Below are 9,674 nucleotides of genomic sequence, written 5' to 3'. Positions count from 1 at the left end.
AGGTGACAAGTGGCAGTACATGGTCCGTAAAAGACACATTAAATAGTCAATAAATACATTGACTCCTCAGAGTTGTGATAAAATTTTGACTGGCTTGAGAAGTGTCATGACCGACCAGGCATGACCTTGTCCGACCAGTCACGACATTACTGCCCAGGAGTGACATTGCTGCCCAAGAGTGGCATGCTAGACCGGTGTAGAGTCCAAGAACTTTACTTAGTCAAGATAGATAATAGTATGATAGTATTTATAGCATTATCTTTGTAACTGTGGATTTTTGGTTCAGACCGGGAATTATTTGGACACTCATAATAGTACTTATAGATTTTCTAAGTTTAATCTATAGTTTAAGAATATTAAGTATAACCTAAGGTTTGATTAAAGTGACTGATATTAAGGATTATATGTATTATATTATAAGGTTTAGACATCAACCAATAGGATTTTAAGCACATGTTATGAATGGTGATTAAGGATTAAGTATTTTTGAGGATTAAATCTAATAAGGAGTAAAGTTTGAATGTTATAGGGTCAGTCAGCAGCTTTGAATACGTTGAGGGCTTAGTCAAGGCTGTTTACTCCATTCAAACTTAGCTAAAAATGTGTAATTTCGTGTTTAAATATTCAGCGAGTGCCGATATATCGCAGCTATAGGGGGCGATATGTCGCAGCACGTAGATACGGAAAACACGAAACGATGCACGGTCGCCTCGGGCATACTGGCCCAGGCGATATATCGCCTACAGGGGGCGATATATCGCCTCCTTCAGCATATGTTCAATTGTTTTTGAATTCTTTTCCTTCCAGCCATTCAAACTTCTTCATAAGTCCAGCATCTTTTGAACGAGTCTTCAGCCTCTGCTGAACGATTATTCAAATGATTTTCACCTAAAAAGCCATTATTTTTATTCAAGTAAAATCAAGATCTTTTAATCTCCAAACTCTATAAATAGGATCTAGTACCCAGCCATTATTCACCTTTTGCTCTAAGTTCAGAAGCTGCTAGTGTTAAGTGAGTGTGAGAGTGTAAACACCTGGTTTGGGAAAACTATAAGCTTAAACATCATAAGCTTATCAAACACTTTGGGAAGTGAGGTTCTATAGTATTTCGGTTGAGGTGTAGATTGGTCTTTCAAGTCTTTGAGGTAACCAAAACTCTAGTTCATTTTTGTATTATGTTATTTTCTTTCTCATAGTCTTCTACTCAATCTCTAACCTTAATCTTCATTTTGGTTAGGGAATCTAAGTTCTTGAGCACATAAGTTCGGTAAGCATGTTTCTCAAATGGTTTAGTCTTTCCATCTCTTTCATTTCATCTCCTTTCTTTAGACTCACTCTTTCTTATGGTTTTAGGAGTGTTCCAAAAAGTCCCAACTCAGTCCATTATATCCCGGAAACTTTGGTAAGGAAAATAGGCTAGAATCTATATGTTTATGTTATCTTATGTGTTATGTTATGATATGTTATGAATGTGTTATGAATTTGTTATGCATGTGTTTGTTGTAGGCTTGGGCTTATGCCCTATTTGACTAACAAGACCCCAAAAAGATTGTGGGCATATGCCTATTTAGCTGGTAGGACCCCACTAATCTCATGGGCATAAGCTTGTTTAGTCTATGGGACCCCAAGTAATAATGGCCATTATAATAAGTGAATTATGTGTTATGATATGTCTTTACGTTATTATGAAATTATGTTTATGTTTATGACTATGTGTTAGATTTTTCCTTGCTGGGCATTAGGCTCATTCCTTTCTGTTTATGTGCAGGAAATAAGCTTTAGAGGTGGAAAGATTCGTGACGCTTAGAGGATGTGTATCGATGGTGAATGGAGTCAAGGAGCCGAGCGTTATTCGATTCGAGGATGTAGTCTTGTTTATGTTTTTATGGTTTTAAATGTATTTTCTGCATTTTCTATGTAACTCCTTTTAGTTTTTAAGTTATTTTTGTTTTAAAGACAATGGGTACCCATATCCTACTTATTTTATGAAAGTAAACTTTGTTTCTACAAGTTTCTGATAAATTATGGTATTTTCGCAAAAATGTAAGTTTTATGTATAGTTTCGTTAATGGTCCAAAAAGTCTAGAGTAGTGGGTCATTACAACCGGAGTGCCATGTTAGAGGAGAGACATGGCATGCTAGACCAGAGTGCCATGTTAGAGGAGAGACATGGCATGCTAGACCAAAGTGCCATGTTAGACCAGCATGCACATGTCCTAAAACTTGCATGTGTCCAACATGCATGTGTCTGACCAGCACTTGCAATGTCCAGCATGCATGTGTCCGACCAACACTTGCATATGTCCAGCATGCATATGTCCTACCAGCAAGTGCATGTCCTACCAGCCAAGTGCGTGACTGTCCAGTAGAGGTGTGTTCGACCAGCTTGAAGGAGATATGGGTCGACCAGAGAGAGGAGGACTAAGTCAAGATTCCCATAAACGGCTTCAACAAGAACTGGTCTGGGCACACGCGAGAATATCTCATTTTTCCCACAAATTGGGTGTTCTGTTAAATTTTGAATATTTTTGTAATTTAAATATAATAAGAATAATGAAATATCCCGATTCTAGGGGATATAAGATGTATGATCCTAAGCCTATAAATATATGGCTTATGGGATTAGAAAGGGGTCTTCTTCTTTTGGGACTTTTGGGAAATTTTGGGTCTGAGTTTTCTAGAGAGAGAAAGTGCTTGCATCTAAAAGAATTATTGTATTCTTGTAATCTGTACTGAAGAAACTCAGTTGGCTCAGTTTATCTGATCTTGAGTACAGATCTATAATCACAACTCTAAGTGGATTAGGCTATTACCAACATATTGGGGCTGAACCACTATAAAAATCGTGTGTGTTATTTATTTTCTTTATTAAACCGTCTATGTCGTTTGAATTCTCTTGAAGATTTGTCGTTTTTTACGTTCTCACGTTGTTGGCCAAAAACGCGGTCAACACATAAAAATTTAAAAATTTTATATAAATTTATTAATAGAAATTATTACACGTATGAATACTTTAAATTTAATGTAGCAATATGAAAAACCCTAAACCCCTATTGCATTGCTACTGAGTCCGTGCTCCACAAGTTGCTCAACATCTAAAGCCACACCTGGAAAAATGCTGGAAAATAACATAATGAGCTAACGCATACGCATACACATGAATGTCGTGAGTTTGAAGTACACATACTAATAGGCTGACTTATATACTTATGCATTACATTTATTACTCATGCACTTTCAAACTTTACTTTTATGCTATTTCTTTTACTTTCACATTTTTATGGGCCCGATTTCACTTGTGCACACTGTTTGATTCAGCTAATGCTTGCAGGGCTTGTTACACATATCATATAGAATCCCATGGGTTCTCCTCCGGCAAGCCATCATCGCAGCTAGGCTCATCATAACACTCATTTCATCGTTGTCATAGCTGTCATGCTTATTTACACATATGGAGGAGAAAGACAGGAACATGACAAACATATATGAATGGTTAACTCTGACCTAGCCCACACTAGTGGGCAGCCACTATAAGTCTTATAGACCTCTGTCTTCTTTACTGAACTTACTTAATTACTTCATCGAAACAGTGGCACCCTTTTTAAATGGGTACTTAATTTTGTAATGGTGAATCATGCAACATTAATGTTGATGAGTTTCAAGCTATAAAATGGGTACTTAATTTTGTAACTATTTTTTGTTGATGGTTTTTGTACAACCTATTTCATATCTTTCATTGAAATTTTTTGTAACTGGTTTTAGTGTAACTCGTTTATCTTAATGGTTTTAGTGTAACTGGTTACATCTTCGAATTCTGTTATAATTTTTTTTTTGTAACTAGTTTTTTGTTAATTGTTTCAGTGTTGCCAGCTGCAAAAAATTGATCGAAATTTGATGTAAGTGGTCTAAGTGTAAACAAACCAATTACAGTTGTTTTAGTATAACTTGTTGTAATTAGTAACAATGGTTAATACACTAATAATGAAAAAAATCAAGAATAATTAGTGCATTTATCTTGTACTTCTTAGTATGTTATTTGTACGGATTATATAAGTTATTCCTCAAAATTTTGAGAGCAATGTTGCATTGTTTCTTAAAAAAAAAACAAAACTGAAAGAATCGATGTAACGCCGTACTTCCTTAGAGTCATTACCAAGTGAGTTTAAAATGTGCATTTAACTCGCTAATCGAGATTTTAGGCCAAAAAGTGTAATTAAATCATAAGTTGTTTAACGCCCAAAATGTGACTACACTAAGCGGTAGTTGTAGTAAGATCGGGCGGTCGATCCACAAGGAGGTAACCTAAATGTAAGGCCCCGAATTCTCCGATGTATTTAATGGCGTGAACAGTAGGCCGGGAGGGCCATACTTGCTTAATTATGTTATTAATTGATAAAATGCATGTATATACTGATTATATTATGATATGATGTGAAATGCATGCATGTGAGTCCATATTTCTTTATACAGGGGTGTGATGGTAATTTGGCCCGTTAAGGGTAAATTGATTATTTGAACGCATGTTGGTAATATAGATTGAGACCACATTATGATGTGGGTTTGCTCGAGCCATTTGGCATGAGACGATCAAGGAATGTTGATTATCGGTTTGGTCATAACAGGCATAAGCTCGGGGCTCGGGGTGAGTCTCGGGGTGTTTTAATGATTAGAGTGTTACCGGGCATTAAAGGGTAACGGGATGTGAAATATTGGAGTTTGAGAATATTGAGATTAGCGGGAAAAGGGAAGCGTTACTTATGATTAACGGTGTAGGTGGAAAATGTCAAAACTACCCTTGAGTTGGTTTTAGAAGCTTTAAAGACCTAGGGGGTATAATGGTCATTTGGGATTTGGATATATATGGTTTAGATGGCTGTAGAGAAAACATAACCAAAATAGAGTTTTGCTTCTTCTCCTTCCCGTAAGTTCATTTCTCTCTTCTTCCTCTTTGGAGTTTTGAGCTCAATGTGTGGAATTAAGCTAGGGAACTTGGAGGTTGAGGTTGTAGACATAGCTCAGTCATTGAAGAGGGTTTGGTTTCGAATTTGAGGTGAGTTTTATCCATTGTTTTACTGGTTTTGCTCTGTTTTCGTTCATAGTTTTCAGCTTTAGATTTTGGTATGGAAAGTTGGAATCAAGGGGAGTTCTTGGGATGTTTTACTTGGGTTATGATGAGGGATAGTTATGGGTGATGTTTGGAGGTTTAAATGGGTGTTTGAGAGAGGTTTGGGTGGTGTTTAAGTTGGGTTTGAAGGGTTGGTTTCAAGGGAAAACGCAAGGGAGGAAAAACAGGGGTTTTGGCTAAAATGGAGCTTGCGCCGCGGCATGGCAGGGGTGAGCCGCGGCCCTTGGGGGCTGCTGGGTTTAGGCGCCTCTGTCTGAGGGGCGGGCCGCGGCATGGCCAAGGAGGGCCGCGGCCCTTAAGGCATTTTTGGCCAGAATTAGCTTTTTGGCTCGGGGATGCAAGCCTAAGGCCTCGGGATTGAACCTACTACCCGGTTGAGTAGTGTTTGAGGTCCCGGAGGTTAGGTTTTGGTTTGGGAACCTTTTATTATTCATTTTATTGATGGAATCCCATGATTTGGTTATGACCAGGTAACCGCTAAAGGACCAAAAAGTTGATCGTTCTCAGGGTTGTTCTTTTATTCGTTCTTGCTCGAACCAAAGGTAAGAAAACTGCACCCCAAATGTGACATGTGTGGATATTCATGAGGCATGTGATTGTGAGAATATGGACATGGATTGAATACAGAATGCTTAGCATATGTTGCTCATTTGTGCATGGTACTGACTTATTAGTCAGGTTTGGCAAGGGTGCTAGTATCAACTGTGAAGCTGTGACTTATTAGTCAGGTTCGGCGGTGGTACTGGGCACTGATCATGTTGAGCTGACTTATTAGTCAGGACGGCCTTAGCGTGTGTCACGCAAGCCAACAAGATTTGATCAAATCAATTATCAGCATTGAATGACTCAGAGAGCATTAATGCCAGACCAACCCCGAGGGTCGATGAATGAAATAAGCGCTTGGAGGCTGGTGGCTTACTTAGCAGCCACTCTCCCATCTGAATTAGTGACTTGCTTGTCAGTCACTCAGTGTGGTTTATCAGGACCTCATGTGGTGTTTACTCATTTGTTTGAAAGCTTTATGCTCAGTGTGATTATTATGATAGTCATTTGATAATGTTTATATAAAGTGTTATGTTTTCTTGCTGGGCCTTGGCTCATGGGTGCTATGTGGTGCAGGTAAAGGGAAAGAGAAGCTCACCTAGCCTTGAGTGGAGAGCTGATGTGGTGGTGTGTACATATGCAGCCGCTTGACCACCACGGTCAAGGTGTTCTCAGAGGAACTAGGGGGTTTACCCTATATTTGCCGCTATGGTCGGCGGGATTGTAACTTTACAACAGTAGTGACCATTTTGTACTGAGAACAGCTTGTAAACGTTTTGTTTAGCTCTGCAGAGCAGTTTGTAATAAAAATCTCCATTTCTTTTTTTTTATTGGTTTTATGCCTTAACCTGTTAATTACACTTAGAGCACGTTTTTGACCAAAGGACTCAGGTAGTGAGTCAAATTTCCGGTCCACCGTTCACCGTAACTGTTGTGGGGTAGCCAGGGCGTTACACTAAAATCAAAAGGTTAGTAGAAAATAGCACAAAAAGTTAGTAACAAGAAGTAAATAAAATTGTAAATGGAAAAATGTTTGAGATTTTGGTATTGTATTTTGATAAAGTGATGATGAAATGAGATAAGTGAAATAAAGGTAAGATGTAATCAAGAGTTTGAGAAAATGAAAGGTTTCAAGAATCATCCATATGCTTGTTTAGTTACTTGGTTACTTGATTTACAAAAATACACAAGTAAATAGTTCACATCCCAACATTTACTTGGAAAATCTAACATTAAAGTCCATAGTTTTTCTAACAAAAGTTCATTTGAGTTATAAAGTTCTTTACTTTAAAAGTACAATGTTAATCTTATGAAAAATCTAAAAATGACAAAATACCCAAGGGCAATAATGCAATAGAAGATTAGACATAAAATTATGTATCAATATTTCTTTTACTAATTAGAAGCACATAGAAAGAGCATGACTAATCCTATATACTATTAGCATAAGTAAATAGAGATAACAAAATAAAGATAGAGATGAAAGAACATAAATAACTCAAATATATTACATTAAGAACATAGTAAATCAAAGTAGCAAAATAACATCACTTGCATATGGAATCATCCCTAACCTTCCTAGGAAGATTAGGCCATTATGATCATGATTCTCACAAAATTCTAAGAAGAAAATATGAGAAGAAAGTGAGTGGAAATTTTTCTATAGTTTCTCTACTCTAAAAATTATATTCCAAATGTGAAGAAAGTGTCTCTATTTATAGATGGGGAAAATGACTAAAAAGAAATTAAACAACAAAATGGGGTTTACAAAATAAATCTGAAATATTAATAATAAAATATGATTTTGAAAAATCAAATCTTATTATTAATATCACCCTAGCTATTTTTGTGTATAGTCAAAATGCTCTTTTTCTAAAATACCATAAAAACATAATCTATAAAGCTCAAAATAGCAATTTACAAAGCCCATTACCCACAAAACATGGTTGGTGACACAAGAGGGTTTTGACCCATTTTCAATCAATGAGAGAGTGCCACGTAGGCAGCCTTGGGCCTTGATTGGGTCGTTGGGTGCCTTGGGCCTTTGGAGGGAATTGATGCATTGGGGAGAATTGATGTCTTGGGCTTGTTGGGCCAATGGCTGAAGAGAAATATGCATATATGCATAAATGTGGGCTGATGGTCACGTCGTGGAATGGCTGAAGGAAGGAGCTGAAAGCTGAAGGAGTTGAGGTGAAGAAGCTGCCTGGGACGCGTGGCAGGCGTGGAGCGCGCCAGGTGGCGTGCAGAGGTGATGGGAGCTTCAGCGTGGGCTGCGGATTAGGCTGGAGTCTTGGGCCGAATGCTTTCAAAAATACCATTTCCTTCATTTTCTTTTTCAGTTTTAACAACTTCTCTATTCTCCATTTTTATTAGTGTCCAAATGCAATTTATTTCCTGAAAATTAAACATAAATTAAATTTAAATTAATATTTTCAATTATAAAATATATTACAATAAATTCATGAAAATATTAATTAAAACTTAATTCATTTTACACTTTAAAACTAATAAATTTGCATTTTTGAGCACTAATCATAAGTAGAGTTATAAACTTTGAAAATAATTCCATTTACTGAAAATCATAAAGTGTTTGACACTTGGGATCCCAAATTACTGATTAGAAATATTTACAACATATAGTTACAAACCAAGTCGACTAGACGACAAAATCTAAGTTTTAATACAATCATCTCTCAAAACCACTGGTTGTGGCAGCCAGGCAGGCCAAACATGTACGCGCCGCTTCACGCTCTCCGTCCTCATGGTTGGTCGATTTTCCCCCTTGCCCTTACCTGCACCACAGGGCACCCGTGAGCCGAAGCCGAGCAAGAAAACCCTCACAAGCAAAAACATATGTATAACAAATTCTTAGCATATAAACAGGCCATCAAAATGCTAAACACGTACGACCATGCCGTCCCAGGCGCTTTACCAGGCCCTGGGTTTGCGGTCCACACCGTGAGGATATCCTAGGTATCCTTTAGGGTCTTGCCCTGGAAACTCGCACTCCACGTGCTCAACGCTGCTCCCGGCCCCTTGCCGCACTCGGCCTCGCACTCAACGTGCCTAACGCTGTTCCCGGCCCCTGCCGACCTCGGCCTGCGCCGTTCCCGGCTCTTGTCGAACATTTACACAAATTGCATTCATAGCATCATACAACATATACTGAACATTAACAAATTCAATCAAAGGGCTATGCCCTGCAATTCAAACATATTGGGCTCTGCCCTACATATAAGCTCTATGGGAACAGTGGTTTTCTTACCTGCGTCCCGAGCTCTTCGAGCACCGATATCACGAGCACAGTCCCCTAACTGTAGCCTCACCAAAACCCTAGTCACAACGCATTAACAATATTCAACCATCAAGTTCTAATCCGATAATTAGTCTCAAACCATAATTGTAATCTCCGGGGCTTTGAATTCTATCAATCCAGGTGATAAAATCCGTCCCAAGCCTAAACTATTGAGTTCCTGAGCCTAAAACCCCTCTAGAACCCAAAAATACCTTAAGCGCCGCGGCCCAAGGGACCTATGCCGCGACCCCCAGCTCAACCCGAGGCTTTGCCTCAAGATAGCCTACACGCGCCGTGGCGCGCCTCCAATTCCTGACGCACCAAGATCAAGGGGGCTGCGGCTCAGCAAGAACAGAGTCGCGGCCCTACCCCTTGAACCCAGAAAAACTCAACCTTTCCACCTCTTAAATCAGTCCAATTTCCCCCAAAATCAAGCCAACAATCCATACCAGCTATCACAAAGGTTCTAGCACAAACTCAGCATCAAAATCTAGCAAAGACTAGCCCCAAAACTCAGCCAAACAATCAAGAACAAATTCAAACTTAACTAACATGAAAACTCTAATAAACCAGCAGAAATTCCAACATAATCCTTATAATTTAAAGCTTACCCTTGCTGGATTGAATCTCTGAACCAGCTTCCTAAGCTCCAAGCTTCAAGCTCCCCTAAAACCCAGCTGAATTCCTTAGCCTCAAGTTAGCTTCACC

The sequence above is a fragment of the Humulus lupulus genome, chromosome 7 (assembly GCF_963169125.1).
Source record: "Humulus lupulus chromosome 7, drHumLupu1.1, whole genome shotgun sequence".
In the NCBI taxonomy this organism is placed as follows: Eukaryota; Viridiplantae; Streptophyta; class Magnoliopsida; order Rosales; family Cannabaceae; genus Humulus; species Humulus lupulus.
Note: the sequence above shows the minus strand (reverse complement) of the source record.